A 21186-nucleotide genomic window follows, 5' to 3' on the forward strand; every position below is an offset into this window, starting at 1 on the left:
GACCTAGAAGCCTGGGGGAATGATTTCTGACTCCCTGAAAAATATATATTTTAAAATTTTTTCCAAAGGGTTGAGGTGGAATGCCACAAAAGGTAATATGAGCATGGAACCACCAAGGTTTTGATCTTTCTTATCAACTTGCAACAGAATAATGACTAGAAGGTACTTAAATATAGATTAGGAAACTGGTTTACAGAGGGAATTCTTGATTTGCCCAAAGTCACTTACATTTTAAGTCTAAAGGAGAAGATGAGAATCCATACTTCTATCTCTAGATTCTGGACATTTTTTCCAAAATAGGAATGTAGTACTGGTTGAGAAATACTAAAGGATCCTCAAGTCCCTTTCAGGGAGTCCACAAAGTCAAAACTTTTTTACTAATAATCCCACAAAAAATAAATTTCTAACATAGTAAATACTGATAAATATCCAATGTAAACAAAAGCTTTGGAAACAGGTCCTCAATTAATTTTTAAATTCTCCTTTATAGAAGGTTAAAATACGTACTTTCCAGGTAACTTCACTTTCAATCAGCATGTCTACTTGATTTTGATTCCAAAGACTATCATGCCCCAATTTCACTTCCTTCTTCCCCACCCTGTCCTGATTTTCATTTTCCTTTTGTGTGTTGGTTTTGTGCATTAGAAAGTAAGCTCCTTGAGGGCCCAGACTGTCTTATTAATATCCCCAATGATTAGCAGAGTTCCTGTTACGTTGTAATTGCTTAAACTGAATCAAATTTAAGAGTGAAAGGGGGTTACTAAGACCAAAAAGGATAAGAACTAATGTATTATAACTGTCCTGTAAGATCTGCTTTTCAGTGAATTATTTTGAAAATAGAATATTTATAAAACCTTTAGAAATACCTAAGGACTATATGGTCCCTTTAAAGGTTCTGAAAGTTCTTTCCCACTCCTGTTTCTAAGCTTAAGCTACTATGAATATAGAAAGAAATGCTAACTGAAAAATATTTTAAATTAAATATTATTTTCATATATTCATTCTTCCCCTCTTACCGCCTTCCCTTGCCCCTACTAATTAAGAAAGAAAAAAAAAATGAAATGTTACACAAATTTATATCTCATTCTTGTACAGAGACCATGCTAATCTTTTTATCCTTTCAGTTTTAGTATGTTTGTTTTCAAAATGAGCATTGAAAAAGCATTTTAAAAGCACCTACTATTTCATTTAAGGTAGGCAAGCCAACAACACCATGGGATTTAACATACTGAAATTTGCATAATTATCTCATTTAAGAAGAATTGTTTTGTAGAGGCTTTTGAGGTGTTATGTAAACAGTTAAAATACAAGAACCATAAATGATATTTTAAAAATTCTTTTTTACAAAATGGATGAAATCTGCTCATACATAAAGTGTTTGAATACTTAGCATTTTTGAAGGGCAAAATAAATTAATCTTTCTGAACATGTATTTTGTCATGATCCTCTATCATTAAGAACCCACTGAAGTTCTCTCCTGCCTCCTACAGTTCCTGCAGCTTGGAATTTAATGGGACCCCAACAGTTTCTATTTTTCTATAGAATATATTCCCTTACCAGGTCCCACTGCTGGCACATATGCTGAAAATAAAAATGGGCCTCATACCACAGGAGATTTGGCAAGCAAATTGAACCACCAATGGTATTAGAGTCTAGATCCTGAAATCATCAATGTAAAAATTCCTGGACTTTACTGCCTATGATTGTCCTATGATTTATCTTCTGCACTGATAATGTGATATATTAGATAAAGTTCTGACATTAGAGTCAGAAAGATACGGATTCAAATGCTACCTTTTATACTTCCTAGCTGTCTGAACTTTGAGAGTTCCTTTTCCTTCATTCTTTTTCAGTTTCCTAAGTTCTAAAATAAGGAGATTGGCAAGGAAATCAAACAAAATGATAGAACTGAAGGAAAACGTATAGATGAACTGCCTCCACAATTATTTCAACAAAGGTTAATATGACAGTCAGAATAAATAATGAATGAGAAATATAATAATAGGTCATTTTTCCAATGTAAGATTACAAATTTAACCCATAATCAAGTAATCATATCAGGACCTGTAGAATAAGGGTAGTCCATTGTTAAGGACCATGCCTAAGGGTACTGTAAGAGGCAGGTCAATTCTCCAAGAGCCTTCACATCTGTGAACATCTAAAGGAGTTGCAAAGCAGCTTTTACTGACATAGGGCACTGCTTGTGCACTGGGAAAATAAATTGGAGGCAGAAGAGGGAGAAGAGAGGTCAAACAAAGCAAATAGCCTCTCAGTGGGGAGGTCAGAGAACAGCAACTGCCTCTCAGTCTGTCTGTTTGAATCAATCACCAACATCTTCTAACAGAAAGAGAAGAACCCAACAATCCATGATCACAAACTCAGACACAAAAGCTCTGAATAATACTGTCAGCAATTAGAGATACTAAGAGCAGATTTTGGACTGAGCCTTGGTGCCTGAGCAAAGCTAGTCTAGCAGTACACAACTCAGGTATAGGTTCAGAACAGGGCTAGGACAGTAGTATGGTCACTTTGAACCAGCTAAGTTTTCAAGTATAGGGCTATTATGATTGATAGGGCTGAAGTCAATTTCTATCTACTAGAGCATCATCTAGGAGTAAGTCAGAAACTATACCCAAACTGGGATTTGAAATCTATAAAGCTCAGGAAAATAGTGCTTCTGATATGATCTATTAAAAGTTTGCAGCTACCTTGCTCAAGTCACCTCTTTCATCTTTAAAGAACACAGAACTTAATATTAGGGGAAAAAAAAAAAAAAACAATGGCTGTAACCAGATAAGAAAAGCCAAGAAGTTAGGCTAGAATAATAAGTAAACAAACAACAACAAAAGAGCTTTTATGAAGCCAGAAATGCCCAAGACAAAAACTCCAAATAGGAGAATAACTCCAAATATCTATAAGCAAATCTTCTAAAAAAAACTATTTGACCACAAGATCAGGAAGACTCCATAAAAGCAATGACAAAGACTTTTAAAAAATGATTTTTCTCCTAAATGATACAAGATCTTTTGATGGAAAAATTGAAAAAAAGAGAACTTAAGAGGAAAGATATGAAAATAGAACTGCTCAGCTAAAGTACAAAACTCAACCCAAACACCAGACTTCTTAAAAATTATAACAGGCTAAGTCAAAGTTAATGATTCCATGAAACTACAAGAAATATTAAAACAAAACCAAAAGGCTGAAAACATTGGAGAAATTATAAGGTATCATATTTAAAAAAAAAAAATCTATCCTAAAAAGCTAAGGAAAGATTAAGAATCACTACATTCCCTGAAAATCATGACCAGAAAAGATAGAGTAGATATTATATTCAAAGAAATCATGAAAGAAAGCTTTCTTCATTTTTAGAAAGAGAATAAAGTGAAAATAGAAAAAAAAATAAACTAATTACCTCTTGAGAGAATTTCTAATGTATTAAAAAAAGAAAATCAAGGAACATTATGGCCAAAATCCAGAACTTCAAGATCAAAAGAAAAATCCTGAACAGCTAGAAAGAAGGTGTTCAAGTACTAAGAAGCCATAGTGATATTTGTTTCAAATCATACAAGATTTAGCAGCTGCCAATAAAAAGGAGAAAAGAAGGTATAATACAAAAATACAAGAAGCAAAAGTCATAGGTTTATAACCAAGAATAATGTACCCAGAAAATAATGTAATATTATCCCAGAGGTAGCAAGATGGACCTTCAAATTACCCTTGATTTAAAAACAACAACAAAAACAAAATTGGATATAAATTTTGAATTATCAATCTAGAAGTGATGAGAAATATAAAAGAATAAATATAACTGCAACTGGATGGGATTTTTAAAAAAACAAAATGTTTATATTGTCATTAGTGAGGAAAAGGAAGATAACTCTTGTATTTCCCCCAAAGAACTCTAATGCAATTAGTAATTAGAGAGTAATAAGACAGAGGGTAAGTGATTTTTCTTATGCTTTGATTTTCTTAAAGGAAAGGAAGGGGAAATGATTATACTAGGGGAAAAAAAAAGAAGAGCAATGAGGGTTCTTATCTCATATAATTGGGAAGTGGAAACATGTAGAATTTTATACAAATTAGAAACAGGTAGTAGATATCCCAGCTCATCAGAAGAGTGTGGAGTCCATACAAAAAACTTATATGTACATAGTTTGGTATATTTATTCAATCCCATAGGTAAACAGGGGAGAACAAGAATAAAGAAAAGGGATACTAAAAGAGAAGGCAGATGTAAGGAGAATTATTCATAAGCAAAATCTCTCTAAATTCAGAGAAGAGGGATTTACAAAGAAAGAGACATGATGGTACTTATCCATAATCTTATTTTAGGGAGCCTTAGGCTGATAGATCAATTGAGCTACAATGTTTGGAGTTGTAATTGCACTAAATTAAGCAGGTATCCACATTGTCTGACATAAATATAGTGATCTAGAAATGGGGGGAGGGGTACTAGAACATCTTAATAGGAACAAACCAGGCCAGATCAGAAACAAAATAAGTCTAAGCTTATTTGCTGATTCCTCTTGGAAATTAGATAAGGTGGCTGAATTTTTGACCCAGATCAAATTTTAACTGTAACTCCGCAGTGAGCTAATCCCCAATGACTAAGCCAAAGTTGACATAGTAATTTCCAATTTACCCATGACCCACCCAGTAATGACAAACATTAAATGGCTGGAATTTTTTTTTTCTTAAATCTTAAACAAATCTCCAGAACATGCTTGTATTTACTGACTGATCTAAAGAGCCATACCCTTAGGGATTTGCAAGTTTCTGAAGAAAGTTCAAGTATCCATCCATGGGAGGAAACAGTGAAAGGTTAACACTGCATTATGACTGTAATAAGATCGCTATCCATCATGCCTCCTATTGATTTCAGAAATGTTAGATCAGTTGGGTCATCTCTAAGTTTTAAATAAGTTGGAATAGAGTGAGATAATGTAGTCTATTATGGACTTAGCCCAGAGATGAATAGAAAACTATATTTTCTACATTAGATGCTGTAGTATATGCTATCTTTAAGAAGTTGAAGAAAGCAATTTCCAAAACATGATGGAATAGAGGGCAATTGTATATCTTTATAATATTCTGATATACTCCCTAGTTGATGTTCTTTTTATGATACAAACTGTGCAAATATAAATATGAATAACAAAACTACAAAAGTGCTAGTTTGATGTGAAATGTTGAAACACTTTTGGAAGATATCAGGTCACCAAGGTCTGAGGGTCAAATCCCAGAAAACAGAGTATTTCTTAGCACGACCAATCGTTACAAATGCAAGGATCCACCTCTTTTCCTGGAGTTTCCTATGTATTCATTATGTTATGACATAGATTTTTATCTATAGATGTCCACTTGTCATGCTTTACAATGTCAATGGGTACATAACTTTAATGATACATATTTTTATTTTCTTGATATAGATTGCAATTGATCCAGACTTCTTAATGGTTTCATGTTTTCCCATAGACATTACTCAAAGGATACACTCAATATATCCAAAAACTTCTTAAGTATTTTTGTATTTTATTTGTACCAGATCAATATTCATATTACCCATCTATGATCCTTTCCTCTTGCTAAGAGATTAACCCACCTCTGTTTCTAGTCATATTTTTCCTGGATATCTTTTGCCTATACTTTTTTCACGTAGCTCATATCTAAAAATATACTACTATTTATGTTCTTCATTGTAGTTGGGATTTTTTTTTTTGTTTAGTCATTTTTTCAATCATTTTTCAACCAACTCTTAGTGACCCCCTGAAAGTTTTTCTTGGCAAAGATATTAGAGTGTTTTGATATTTCCTTTTGTAGCTCATTTTATAGATGAAGAAACTGAGGCAAAAAGCTTTAAGTAACTTACTCAGGTTCACACAGCTAGTAATGGTCTAAAGCTTAATATGAACTCAGGAAGAGGTGTGACTCTATGACAGGGACTCTATCCACCATTGCACCACCTATCTGTCCTTCATTTTGAATTGTCCATATCTAATTCTTTGGAGATGGTAAGATTCACAACTAAAGAGATTATTTGAAGAATGCCTCATTAATAACCTGAACATTATTTGAGAAATTCTAGGGGTGGATAGGGGATTGTTTCAAGAGTCCATTAAGTAATTCAACATTGCCTTTCTTTTAGTTTATTCCAAGTCCTGATGGAAGTAAATAGTTTGAACATATCTTTATGTTATACTTTCTCAGAATAAACTAGTTTATCACGCTTCATTCCAACTTTTTTTTTCTACCGGAAATTTCTAAGTTAAATTATATGGTATTTTATGTTGAATATGAAAATACTAATTTTTGTTTTGTGTTTATTTGCATCAGAGTTGAAAATTATCACTTTAAAAAAATAAACTATATGATATGGCAAAAGGAAGTGATTGTCACAAGCAATATCATCCCGAAGGAGTCCAATATGCCACTGTAGCCTTAACTGATAATCACTATCTCTTAGCCTAAAATTAGTTCAAAAACTCATTAAGAAACAGATCCAGAAGCCACAAGAAGTAATGTGGAGATTTGACTTCTGGGTTTATTATGTCTCATTGCCATAAAATGGATGTCCTATGCCACAAATTCAGTTTCAGGGTACTGAGGTAAAGTCAATCCTACAGCAACTAAGGGTTTAAATCTGTCAGTATCTTGCTGTAATCAAAGAAAATAGAGTATAAAGTGAAAGTGACAATAATTAGACTCAAATATTGTCCAGTGAGAGAAGCCATGTACTCCCATGGTAGGGGAATTCATTGATGATGAAACCTTCCACGTATGTTCCAGACATGTATACATCTCCTGGAAAAGGTAGAAAGAAAAATTTTAACTGTAATACAATTCAAACTATTAGGTTGAATATGTTGACTATTCAATTGAGAAGGCCTAAAGAGCAGATAGGCAGATAGATAGATAGAACATTTTGAGAGTATGTTCTGAGTAGTGTCTATGGGAAATTATGACATTAGTTGAGAAGCTATGCAAGGAGTGAGATTATACTAAAAGAATACATTTCTATGGGATAAAGTTATACTCATTTATATAGTCATACATACATATACTGAACATCTACACACAAACACACACACACACACACACACACACACACCTTTTGTCTAAATCCCTACTACTTTGGACAACATATCCCTGAATTTAAAGTATATTTACCTCTTTCTCACCATATCTGAGATAGACACTGACCAAAAAATTCCATTTTCTCTCCTGTGTTCATTCCACCATTGTACAACTGATCTCTGAGGAATTATTCTCACCTATTCATCTATCCATCTATCTTATATCTTGTTTTGGTCCACATTTCAACTCCCATTTCTGGTTACTTCCTTTCTTTGCACTTTATGACAATATCCATAACTGTGATACCATTTCCAGACCAATAGCCAGTTGAAGAGAACCAAATAATTGTGCATTAGTACATTCTTTCTGTTGCTTTCCAATAGTGCAAGTATTGAGTCTAGTATTCTTGGAACAGATACCATGTAAATTCATCATTCATATTTCTAAATGATTTATGAAGACTTATTTCTACTCCATTCCTCATGAGCCCCTGCAATAGTGACTGATATCCACAAAACTATGTGTTCAGGAGGGTACTAATACTTCTGTCAGTGCAAGTACTACAAAACTTCATGAATTAGGAAGGCTATGGGAAAGAAAGGTAGACATAAAAGCTTTCCTCTTCCTCCCTCCAAAAATCCAATCTTAATTGGACATGTGCTTTTCATTTCACCAGCTCCATGGTCAAGGGAAGCCTCCATGAAAACAAAATGTTGTCTAATCCCCATCTTAGGTTTAGCTAAGAGAGAAAAAAAGAGACATACTAGTAAGTGAAAGAATCATTTTTTTTTTAAAGAGCATACAGGCCATAGAATTTTAGACACTCGTGGCTGTTAAATAGCCAACCACAGGACCCTAACCATAGAGTTAAAAGTCTAGTGGCATAAAATATTTGCTAAGTGATCCAGTCCCCTTTCTCTTACCTTCAATTTGGAAATATTAAAAATTTATTCAAATCACTATTGGAACCTGACACAGCTTTACCTGGCTTTTTGTAAAGGTCTTTTTTTTTTTTAAGGATTTATGAGTTTTAATTCAAACCTTCTGGAAGATAGCCACAGAAGCAAAAATAATGAACCATTATGGGTGCAGGCCCATCAATAGTGACATACACCAGGATAATACTTGTATGCCAAAGAACTCTGATGTTCACATTTAAATGTCATGATAATTGAATTTTGCCATCACATGGTCCAAAGAATCTATGACAATAGGCCTTATTTTAACTGCACTGATATTACTGTAAAGCTTACACAGCAATAACTTGGTGGGAAACAAGATCTATCTTTTCATTTTATTTTTTCAGTGTGTTTTTCTAAATAAAGGCTCCCTGATTAGAATTTAGTAAGCTAGCATTATCTTTAATGATATCTCATGCTTGATACAATTAAACTGAATGATAGGAAAGTTGAGAGACAAATGATATAGTTTGATTAATTATAATTGTATGCCTGCCTTCTGTTTATCCTATAGGATAACCAAGGTAGGGTGGAATATCATCTGTTGCAATACTTTGCTGCCTGTACTCCCCATATCATTCTCGCCTCCCTCCCTCCATTGGAACTTGGAATGCACCTATAGAATGCACACAGGATTCTGATAGGTGAGATTTCACCTTATCTTGCCCAAATCAAGGCTTCTACTTTCCAGAACATTTCAAAATCATGTTATCTATATTCTATTTTCTAGTTTCTCTTTATGGGTTGTCTTCTTCATTGTCTTCCTCAATTAAAACATAAATCCTTTGAGGCCAGGGGCTATCTTGCATTCTCAAACTATGCTCAGCATTGTTCCAGTCAAATAGTAAGTGATTAATAAAAATGTTACATATCCATATATATTTCTCTCTATCATTTATTTATCTAGTTAGTTAGTTCTTTTTCTCTATCATCATTACCACAATACCAAAACAACAGACGTTCATATAGAGTTTTAAGGAATTCAAGGTGTTTTTCTCAGAACAAACATGAGCAAGGGTTAAGAACACTATAGTAAATTGTTTTGCATATTCATATATGCATTAATTCACTATTTGTTAAATATCACTTATGTTCCAATTAATATGATAGTCACTACAGTAGGCATTAAATTAAGACATTCACTGACAATTAAATTAAAGGATATTCTAGGAATTTGAAAATGAAGAGAATTGATTACTTTTCCCTCTGTATTCAATGGCATATATTTTGTAGCAAATGTCTCTCCAAATAAGTTACTATATGGTATCTGAAATGAAAAAGGAAGTCATACACAAGACTTACATTTCCAAAGGAGACTGATTAAAGTATATTCTTTATGGCCTAAGGGATACAGAATGAGATACTAGGCTTTCAAACACCCATACAAATTGAAATGATGGCATTGCAGCTACTCAGACTGAAGTTCCATTGAAACTTCAAAGATGGCTTCACAGATATTCCTTTTTAATAGAAAAAATATTTGGTTATTATTGGGGAATAATATGTAATATGCTATTTCTGCTTCCAAATCTAATATTTGTCAATCATGAACACAGTAATTGAAAGAGATGAAAATATTATACTGGGATCTTTCCTGACAAGTTTAGTTGAAAAGTGAAACATGGACTTGGTCTTCTTTATGATATCAGATGCTACAGAGCTGTCTTGATCAAGAGAGGCATGTTATTTCTGAGATTATTACTGATTAAAAAGAGGAATATTTTCTAAGCTGCCTTCACCCTTACAGAATTTATGTCACTTAAGGGCCAGAATGAGCTTGATTCATTATCTCAAATGAAGGATCAAAGGCTTCAGAGATGTGTTTACATTTTTTTCTTCTTTGCTCCTTCTTGTTATTCTACATATGTAAACTGTAACATAGAATCCATGCCAGTATATAAAGTTTCTTACATGGAGAAAACTCTGACTTATTAATATGTTTGTCTAAATGTGCATATCCATGTATATGCTATACAAAGCATTATTTATTCATTTACACACAACCCTAAAGGAAGGAAGGATAGAATTTGCTATAACAAAATTCTAAGAAGCAAAAATCTCTTATATAATAAGAAGGCAGAATTATAGAACTAAAGTAACCTAACTTTATGGAAAACATTGCAATTGTTTAAGTTTTGTTGGCCTTGACACAAATATACAGTCAAAATTGAAACAGTTCTTGTCCTCATGGTGCTTACTGATATCATGAGAATTTCAGTAATTTAATTATGTCTTAGGAAAAGTCTGAATCCATTCTCATTTCAAGTCCAATGTTCTATTTACAACTGCATATTGTGCCTATAAAAATAATACAATATTTGGTATTTAATGGTTTGAGGTTTGAAAATTGCTTCACATGTTAAGTCATTTGACTCTCATAACAATTGTAAAGTATGTGCTGTGATTACTCCTCTTTTACAAATAAAGAAACTAAATCTGGAAGATGATAGGTGAATTGTTATATTCACATAGCTAATAAGTTTTTGAGATTCTGGTCTTTTTGATTCCAAGACAAACAATTTATAATCAACTCTACCTATCTTTTTTAAGGAGCTGTCAATAAATTAAATTGATTTTATCTTTTCCAAAAATAATTTGTACCCATTATGATTGACAGACCTTTATCGGTGCATGTCTGAATATGTAGCAGTCAAAATTTCCATATACAGTTGGCAGTGTTGTTGCTGACATTTTCCAAAATGATGATTCCACTCTCACAGAGCAGCTGAACAGCAAAGTGTCATTTAATTTTTACTGTGAGAAGTTGAACCCAATGAAATTGACTACAGAATGTGCACTTGATATGATGACAGTTCTTTATCTTTAAAAAAGCATACAAATCATGTGAACTCTTCAAAAACAGCAGTGCTGCATTCACATCTCTGACAATGAAGGCCAAAAAAAATTGCATGCAAAACATCCCACAGATTCTTCATGGGAAAAAAAAGTCAAAGCCCAATCACCTGCCAAAAAAAAAAAAATGGTGACAACTATATTTTGGGACTTTGGTGGTATGTTTCAACAAAGACTAGAATACAGTAATAAGTATTTCCAATTGAGAATTTCTTCATAACATTGTGAAGTCATCACTTGAGTTGAAAAGACACAATTCCCCAAAAAGAAGTTATCTGGAAGTAAAACAAAACCCATTAGGTTGCCAAAGCAATACTGAAGTATATCCAGGAGTAGAAATTTGAGTTTTTATTTCATTCACCATGTAATTCTATTATAACAATTATTTTATTCATCTCTACTTGTGATTTTATCAGTATGGGGAACTCCCAGTGTGAAAACTAAAACTATTGGTGTGAATGCACAACTCCTGTGAAAAGTATAACATCAGATACTTTCCTCAGGCTCTTAGGAAGCAAATGACTTGCCTCTAGTCACACAAACATTACATGTCAGAAGCAGGCTTTGAACTCAGAACTTCCTGATCCAAAACTTGTTCTATTATCCATTCACTTTATACTGTCTCTCTGTTTTTATGTCTTCCTGTTTTCATGAGCCTGGCAAGAAATGTTATTTAATTACTAAAAATAATAATTGATATCTGGTGAGTAAAATATAATAAGGGTGCCTTAAAATAAATGCATTTTATTTTTTCCTACTGGAAAAATTCGAAATCCAAAAATGGCTAACCAATTTTATATCTTTATAAAGTAGCACTTGACCACAAATCACACGCAGAGATATCAATTCACATAATTCCCACCATGTTTTTGACTTTTCAAAATTCCTTTCACACCACCCCCAATTCCATTTTTCAATTACTTATGGAACAAATGATTGGTTTATTGAGTCTATGTCAATAACCATCTTTTTTCACTTCATAACCTCCCTATGCCTTTGCAGTAGCTTTAGGCATCTTCTGTAAGCTGTCAAACCTTTCTAACCACTTTTGAAACACTATGATTTATCCAAGTTAGGATAAGCAATCCATGCCAGTTTGACACATGGTTTCACATCCCTGAAAGAATGTCAAAGAAAATGTCCAACAAAGCTTTAAAAAATAAAAAGGAAGGAAGGAAGAGAGAGAGAGAAAAAAGAAGGGTTGTCAAGTCTGGGATGACTTGAGTGAAATGAGTACTTTAGCCCTTTAATCTGCATCAAGCCCCCACAGAATCTGGGTCAAAGAGGTCACCACAGCTAACTATTACAACTAAAGTGATGCTTAGTAAAATAACTGCAGAAGTCAGATTCTGACTGTCTTATGATATTTTACCTTTCTTTCCTTACTGCATTTCTAGGGGAGTCAGGATTGTTAAAGCATGACCATGAGGTCAAACATACTTGCTGGTCAAAAAGTAACTAGAATAGCATGTGACCATATGTAATGATATGCAAAGGCCCTGAGATTAATAGTTAATAAGTCAGGTATAGCTATCATTACCATTTCATATATGATGTCATTTCAATGATAAAGGGCTATGACACTTGCCCAAAATCATTCATGGAATTTTAAATGGTATTAAGAACAGGACAAGTCAACTCACCTAAGTCCCAGGTTCATTTCTGTAATTACTGGTAATGTTAGCTCCTGAACTCTAAAAGGTTTCCATTTCTTAATTTTTTTCTACTCAGATAAGTAAAGGTTTTGTAACTTTATTTTTCATATATTTTGACAGTTAAAAAGGATAATTTTAGAAATACTATCAACTTTTAAGTTGATTTGATGATGAATAACTTAGCACCTAGAGAAAGAAAATGTGAATAAACGACAGTGTCTTAATATATTTACATCATAGATTTAGAGAAGGGACCTCAGGGGCCATCTAAGTCCAAAGCCCTCATTTTACAGCTGAGAAAACTAAGACCTGGGCAATTTTAGTGACTTATTTGCTGTCACAGAAATAGTAGCAGAATTTGAACCCAGTTTGTTTCCTGAAATTCCATGGTACCAAGCTGCCTCTTAACAAAAAATAAAACAAAAAACTGTTTCTAAGATTTTGCTTGTATAAGAATGAGAAACATAGATATAGACAGACAGATAGATAGATAGATAAATAGATAGATAGAAAAAGTAAACAGCATATCTTTCCTTTTTTTCCCCTTCCTTCTACCATGAATAGTATAATAAAATAACTAGATTTTTATTAAAATAAAAAGTAAACAGCATATCTTTCCTTTTTTCCCCTTCCTTCTACCATGAATAGTATAATAAAATAACTAGATTTTTATTAAAATAAAAAGTAAACAGCATATCTTTCCTTTTTTCCCCTTCCTTCTACCATGAATAGTATAATAAAATAAAATAAAATAACACGAGATGATAGAAATTCTTATCCTCTGCCATTATGACTTTGGACAAGCCACTGGACATCCATTCTCATAATGAAAATGGTGGCATTGAAGCATATAACCTCTCAGGTTCCTTCCAGTTCTAGGATTCTATTAGTTACAGTGTGATTGGAAGTAGTGGATAGTAGAAATTTTTTTGTGTTTGTTTTGTTTGACTAACAAAATTATACAGATGGAAGATCATTTTTAAATGATCTTTTCCCTTAGAAACTAGGATTTGTATCCACAAAGGGATAATATCTTGTAATATAAATAAATAAATGAACATAAAAATGAATAGATAAATAAGTTTGGCTTAGCCAGCAGAGAACAAATATAATAAAGAAAAAGTAGAAACAAGGAAAACATCAAGGGAAAAAAAAAAAAACTATAAAAGATGTTCACTTTGTATTTATGACCAAGTTTTTCTCGCAAGGCCTCAAGTTCTGTTTTTTAAAATATAGATTTTCTTATTGTTCAAATAGAGCTCTCCATCCATATCTCTTTATAACTTCTCTATTCTATCAGTCTCAAAATAATGATGTGCAAAAACATAGTCTGAAATTATGGTAGGAATGATCTGCTTTTCACTCTGAATGGGGTATCAATTCCCAGGTCTATACAATTGGGTAATCTTCCACATCAAATGCTCAGCAGGAGTCAAGAAGCCCCAATAGTTATTGGGAAAGTGACATTTTTATTCCATAGAGTACCTTCCAATAAAACAAGTGCATTGTTTTCATGAAAACTTTTACATCTCCCATCTTGGGAATTGTTGTATTAACATTCCAGTTAGTGTTCCCTGTAGAAGTCATATAGCTGTCTGTGAACTCAGAGGTCAGAAACAGTTGGAAATGATCACCATCTAATATCCTAGCTTTTCACATCTAACTACTGGTAACAGATCTTTTTTGAAATGTATACTGCTTTAAAATAACCAAATAAATGCCCTCAAATGACTCACTAACCTCTGTTGAATCACTTCCAATTACTGTTAGCAAATAACATTTACGAATAAGGCAACAATAAGGCAGTCATGAAGAATGCTTCAACTGAACACCCCTAGCCAGTTCCAAAAGGGAACTAACCTAGAAAGCTAACCTCATGATTGGCAATAAATTTTTGTGATGGTATCTGCAGTCTAGGAAAAAGTTTAACTTTTATGTAATTTTAAATATTTTTGAGTAATGTTACACATAGTTATATTATCCTGATTAGGCATTTACAGTAAGCCAGACACATTAACAATGTTATAGCCTGATTTAGTTGTCATATCCCTATTGTTTAAAAAAAAAAATGGGAGTGGGGGAAAGTTTAATTGAAGAAAAAAATTAAAGAAGACTTCTCAGTGCATTAAGATCAAAATATGGTATTGATTTACTTTTATAGGAGTAATGGTCAATTACCTCATAAATTATTCATACAGCCGCCTTTGGTTTCACCCATTATTGTTAAGGTTGCCATCAATAGTCATTCATCACACTTTGGCAGTAGAAGAAGTTTCAGTTGCTCTTCATTAAAAGAAACAATGCTGTAAGGCAGGTTTGTCTGACTTCCTACATGATTTCCCCCAGGCCAGTCGTCATGTAAGAGGAACACACACTCCCTAGTAATGCATGCAACAGGCCAGAAGTCAGATCAACTGCTTTTTCCAAGCAGATAATTCTCTCCATGTCCTGGTTTTCCTAGTGGTCCAGTAACCCTTCATAAAAAATATTAAATAATCAATTAACATTAATTTATTAAGTATGTGCCATGTGCTAGAAATTGTGTTGGACACTGGGGGGAATAGGTCATTTAATAAAACAATTCCAACCTAAAGGAGCTTGATTTCTATTGTACAACATACTCAAATATAAATAAATGCAGGATTTTTGTTTGACTGAATCTGTGATTTCATTAGTGAATATTATTCCTGGCTAAGAAATTTCTTCTGCCAATGTTGATTTGCATCTCTATTATAATTTACAAGTCTGTGAGAATTGTCTGGGACATTGAGAAATTAAATGACTTATCAATGGCCACACAATGAATGTATGTCAGAGATAAGACTTGAAGTAAAATTTCCTAATTCCCAGGTAAGCTTTCTATAGACACATACAAAGGAAAATTTTTTTTTAAATGAGAAGAGATACTAATAATTGAGGGCATCAGGAAGGTCTCTGAAAGGAGCTAGAACTTAAAATGACCTAAGAAGGGAGTTAAGGTCACATAGCTGTTACATGTTTGAGGCAAGATGATGATGCTGGATAAGGAATGAATTCTCAATATTGACAATCACCAAATGTCTTAGTCCCTAAAAATTGGGCTAAACAAAAAATTCAAAACTAATTGATAAAGCTAGAATTATAATTTAAAGCTCATTGATTTCCCTTTTCTTCTTAATTTTTAATTTTATTTCAAAATGATAAGAAAGAGGATAAAAAGAGCCATTTAATTACTGATCTTTTAGTTTGCATATCTGTTAATTAATGTTACATAAGAAAAAGAAATTTTATCACCCAAATAATCTTCTATCAAAATCTTTATGGAGGCTATAAAAAGTGCACAATTTAATTTCAGGGTTATTGAAACTTTCTGATATATATATTTTTTTGAAATAGGGGTAAGGTTTTTGGATAGAAAAGAATTTGGATGATACTGTAACTTAGGATGACAATATAATTATACCCTCCAAATCCACTTAAATTCTTTAAAATTCAGATGTAATTTGATTGAAATATAACAGTATTGTTGAGATATTATTGAAATCTTACTGTGGATGATTTCCCTCCCTTAGAATAGAGAAAAATGAGAGGTAATATCAGTTAAACATTAACACTGACATAACAGACATAACATCTATGCTATTATCCCAAATCCTTTCATTAAAGGAATAAACAAAAGAAGATGCATTGAAAGTGATTGCACCCTAGGTATGCATTTGTGTTTTAAAATGCAATCAACATTTTTTCCAGCACAACTAATACCTGTTAACCATTTCCCAAGACTAAATTTAAGATGTGAAAGCAATTATTGAAAAGGGAATTATAAGTCTATCAACTATTTGTGCCAAACCAGTTATCGTGACCTTTAGCTTTGAATACACTGAACTGATTTTAAATATATTTGCTCTGTTAATGTCTCAAAAAATGAACTTTCAAGACAAAATTAATTTCAGTTCAATTTTGAAAACAAATGTCTATTATCATTTCTGAAAGGAAAGAATACTATGATAATAAAAGGCAAGAATTTTCAAAAAGTGAGGAAAGTACTCGTTTGCTTCTTTTTTAAAGCTAAATTATTTTGAGGTCATATAACAGTTTCATAATGGATAGTCAACTCAATAAGCATTTTCAATGTCTGTGAGCATTGGGAGCATAAAATCAACCAATTAATAAGCATTTATCAAGTCCTCTTATTTAAGGGCATTGTGCTAAGCACTGGGTATACTACAGCTTCTTGGAGCCAAAGGTGAGAGATAGATACATCAGGTGGACACTTTTTGAATGGTCTTAGGAAGATTCTCAAGATCATTTGGTAGGGTCAAAGACCAGACATTGAGGTCCTTTCTTCATCTAAATTGCCAAGCATTCCAACTCTATTGCAGAAAGCACAATTCCATTGGGCTGGCCACATTGTTCTAATACCAAATGTGCGCTTGCCAAAAAGATTATTATATGGAGAACTCACACAGGATAAGCGCTCACAAGGTGATCAGAAAAAAAAACAAGATTACTCTCAAGATTACTCAAGATTACTTAATTGAGTAAGACTCTAAAGAACTCTAAAAAACTTTAGAGTCAATTGTATGACATGGGAGACATTGACACAGTACCATTCAGCATAGTGTGTCCTAGTGCTGTGCTCTATGAGCATACAGAATTAAATTAGTCCAAAAGAAATGAGAAATGTGCAAAATTAAAGAAACTACACCAAAAGTGTATATAAGTATTATTTGTGTCCAACCTGTGGTAGAACATTCTAAGCTGGTATTATATGATTAGCCACAATTGCACATTCTTTAAATCAACTCTTATACAGTGATGTCATTTTGGTCCTCTTCAAGAATGAAGGACAACAACTGACTAGCAAGGAACTAAACATGCAAAGACAAAATTCAAATAATTTTTGTTCTCAATGAGCTTCCTTTTTACTAGGGAAGATGTGTCCTAAAAGGCAAGCTGGTAGAACAGAAAAACCTATGGATTTGGAGGCAGCTGGACCTGTGTTCAGATTGTATGGATTATCTGTGTGACCACAGGCATATCACTTAATTTCTTTAGATTTCAGTTTCCTTACTTGTAAAACGAAAGCCCTTTTGATTCTAAACTTGTGATCCTCTCTGTATATATACATACATACTTACAAAATGCAAAAATAAATGCAGGATGGTTTAGGAAAAGAGAACACTAACATTTGGGGTGAATAGGAACTTTAATTAGAAGTTAATACTTGAGCTGGATCTTAAAGGGGATTACGTTGTACAGATTTTTAGTTGAGCACAAATTCTAAACCAAAGGAGTAATCATTACAAAGGTTCATATATTGTATCTGTGAGGAAAAACAATAAAGTAAATTTGACAGAAACTTAGAGTTTAAGAAGAGTGATTTTTAAGGTTGTAAAATTGAAGTTTGGAACTAGTTGTGAAAGGCTTTATTTATTTTTAAAATAATAATAGCTTTTTAGTTTTCAAGATACTTGCAAAGATAGTTTTTAACATTCACTCTTGCAAAACTTTGTGTTCCAAAGTTTTCCTCTTCCTTCCCCGAATCTCCCTCCCTTGGACAGTAAATAATTCAAAATAGGTAACACATGTGCAATTCTTCTAACATATTTCCACATTTATCACATTGAATAAGAAAAATCTGAACAAAAGGGGGAAAATGAGAAAGGAAAAAAAAACAAGCAAACAAACAACAACAACAAAGGTGAAAATACTATGCTGTGATCCATCTTCAGTCTCTATTGTCCTCTCTCTTTGGATGATTTTTTTCCATCACAAGTGTAATGGGATTGCCTTGAATCACCTTATTGTTGGAAAGAGCCACATTCATCACAGTTGATCATCACATGATCTTGCTATTGCTGTGTACAATAGTTTCTTGGTTCTACTCACTTTACTTAGTATCAATTCATTTAAGTCTCTTCAGGACTTTCTGAAATCATCCTGCTAATCATTTCTAATAGAACAACAATATTCCATAACATATATATGCCATAACTTATTCAGCCATTCTCCAACTAATGAGCATCCACTCACTTTCCAGTTCCTTTCCAGTATAAAAAGGGTTATGAAAAACATTTTTATGCATGTAGATCCTTTCCCCTTTTTTATAATATCTTTGGAATACAGGTCCAATAAACTCACTGATAGATCAAAGGATATACACAGTTTGGTAGCCCTTTGGGCATAGTTCCAAATTGCTCTCCAAAATGATTGGATCAGTTCACAACTCCATTAACATATTAGTTTGCCAGTTTTCCCATGTCCCTCCCCAACATTTATCATTATCTTTTCCTCCCATATTAGCCAATCTAAGAGGTATAGTGGTACCTCAGAGATGTCTTAGTTTGTATTTCTCTGATCAATAGTGATTTAGAACATTTTTTCATATGATTAGAAATGTTTTTAATTTCTTCATCTGAAAATTGTCTGTTCATATCCTTTGACCATTTATCAGTTGGAAAATTATTTATATTCTTATAAATTTGAGTCTATATATATATATATATATATATAAATGAGGCCTTTATCAGAACTATTGAATGTTTAAAAAAATTTTTTCCCTTCTAATCTGATCTGCATTGGTTTTGTTTGTACATAAACTTTTTAATTTAATATAATCAAAATTATACATTTTGCATTTCATAATGTACTCCAGTTCTTCTTTGGCCATAAATTCCTTCCTTCTCAACAGATGTATGAGGTATATTATCCTTTGTTCTCCTAATTTTTGTAAGGAATTATTCATTATATGTAAAACATGAACCTATTTTTACTGTATCCTGATAAAACATGTTAGGTGTTGGTTAGTACCTAGTTTCTGTCATACTATTTTCCAATTTTCCTAGCACTTTTTGTCAAGAGTTCTTCTCTTAGAAGTCAAGGTCTTAAGGTTTACCAAACACTAGATTGTTATAGTCATTGACTACTGTGTTTTGTGAACCTAACCTAACCTACTCCACTGATCAACTTGCAACTATTTTTAAGCCAATACCAAGAGATTTTGATGACTGCTGCTTTATGATACAGTTTGAGGTCTGGCACAGAGAGGCCACCTTCATTTGCACTTTTTTCACTTATTCCCTTGAAAATCTTAACCATTTGTTCTTCCAGGTGAACTTTGCTATTATTTTTTCTAATTCTATAAAATAATTTCTTGGGAGTTTGATTGGCATTGCATTAAATAAGTAAATTAATTTAGGCAGTATTCTCATTTTTATTATATTAGCTTAGCCTATTCATGAGCACTTGATATCTTTCCAGTTGTTTAGATCTGATTTTATTTATATGAAACATGTTTTGTAATTGTGTTCATACAGTTTCTGACTTCATCTTGCAGGTAGACTTCTAAATATTTTATATTATCTACAGTAATTTTAAATGGAATTTCTCTTTGTATCTATTACTGTCAGACTTTGTTGGTAGAAATGATGATGATTTATGTGAATTTATTTTATATCCTACAACTTTGCTAAAATTGTGAATTATTTAGTATTTCTATAGTTGATTCTCTAGGATTCTCTAAATATATCATCATATCATCTGTAAAGAAAGATGATTTTGTTTCCTTATTGCCTACTTTGATTCCTTTAATTTCTTTTTCTTCTTACATGTAAGCTAACATTTCAAATACAATATTGAATAGTAATGATAATGGTGGACAACCCTGTTTCACCCTTAATTGTGATAATTGCGCTAGCACCTAGGACACCCCAGAATCAGCCAGAGTCAGGATTAGCAGAAGTCCTTAGTCTTTATTCTTGGTCTTAGACACAAGATTGAACAGGATGGAAACAGAATCTCCACAACTGCCTTCTTCCTCATCTACTGCCAAAGAGTGACTTCAGCTAGTCTTACTCCACCCCCTAGTCCCTCCTACAATCCTCTGTATACACCAATCATTGAGCTAGCACAGATAGTGGAAAGGACCATTTTCCAATCATATGCCCATAGAGTATTGTCCAATTGGCAGTTAGCCTCAAGTGCTTGGTAGTCCTGACCTCAGTGCATCGACTTAATAGTTTTAGCCCTCTACACTTGATCTTATTGGTCTTTCCTTCTAGTCTTTCCCAGTGATATACGAAGTTTAATGATGGATTTAAATAGATGTTACCAATCATTTTAAGGAAAATTCCATTTATTCCTATGCTCTCTAATGTTTTTAATGGGAATGGGTATTGAATTTGCCATTTTTTTTTAATGCATCTATTGAGATAATCATATGATTCTGTTAGATTGGCTATTGATATAGTCATTTGTGCTAATAGTTTTCCTAATATTGGATCAGTCCTGCATTCCTGACATAAATCCTACTTGGTCATGGTGTATTATCCTGGTGATACCTTGCTGTGATCTTTTTCATAATATTTTATTTAGTATTTTTGCATCAATATTCATTAGGAAATTAATCTATATATTTTTTTTCTATTTTGACACTACCTGTTTTAGTTATCAATATCATATCAGCATCATAAAAGAAATTTGGTAGGACTCCTTCTTTCCCTATTTTCCCAAATAGTTTGTGTACTATTGGAATTAACTAATCTTTAAAGCTTTTTTAGATTTCACCGGTAAATCCATCTAGTCCTTGAGATTTTTTTCTTACAGAATTTTTTTCTTTTTCTTTTTTCTGAAATAGGAATATTTAAGTAATTTAGCTCTCCCTC

The 21186-nt window shown here is 32.7% G+C and overlaps 1 non-coding gene across 1 annotated transcript; it reads right to left on the minus strand.

Annotated features, from left to right (window-relative positions):
- Window positions 1–1050: 1050 nt before the first annotated feature.
- Window positions 1051–1154, minus strand: LOC127558462 (U6 spliceosomal RNA). The gene has a single exon (XR_007952849.1). It is a non-coding gene; the product is annotated as a U6 spliceosomal RNA (small nuclear RNA).
- Between the last annotated feature and the right edge of the window lie 20032 nt (window positions 1155–21186).

The sequence above is a fragment of the Antechinus flavipes genome, chromosome 3 (genome assembly GCF_016432865.1).
Source record: "Antechinus flavipes isolate AdamAnt ecotype Samford, QLD, Australia chromosome 3, AdamAnt_v2, whole genome shotgun sequence".
NCBI classification, from domain to species: Eukaryota; Metazoa; Chordata; class Mammalia; order Dasyuromorphia; family Dasyuridae; genus Antechinus; species Antechinus flavipes.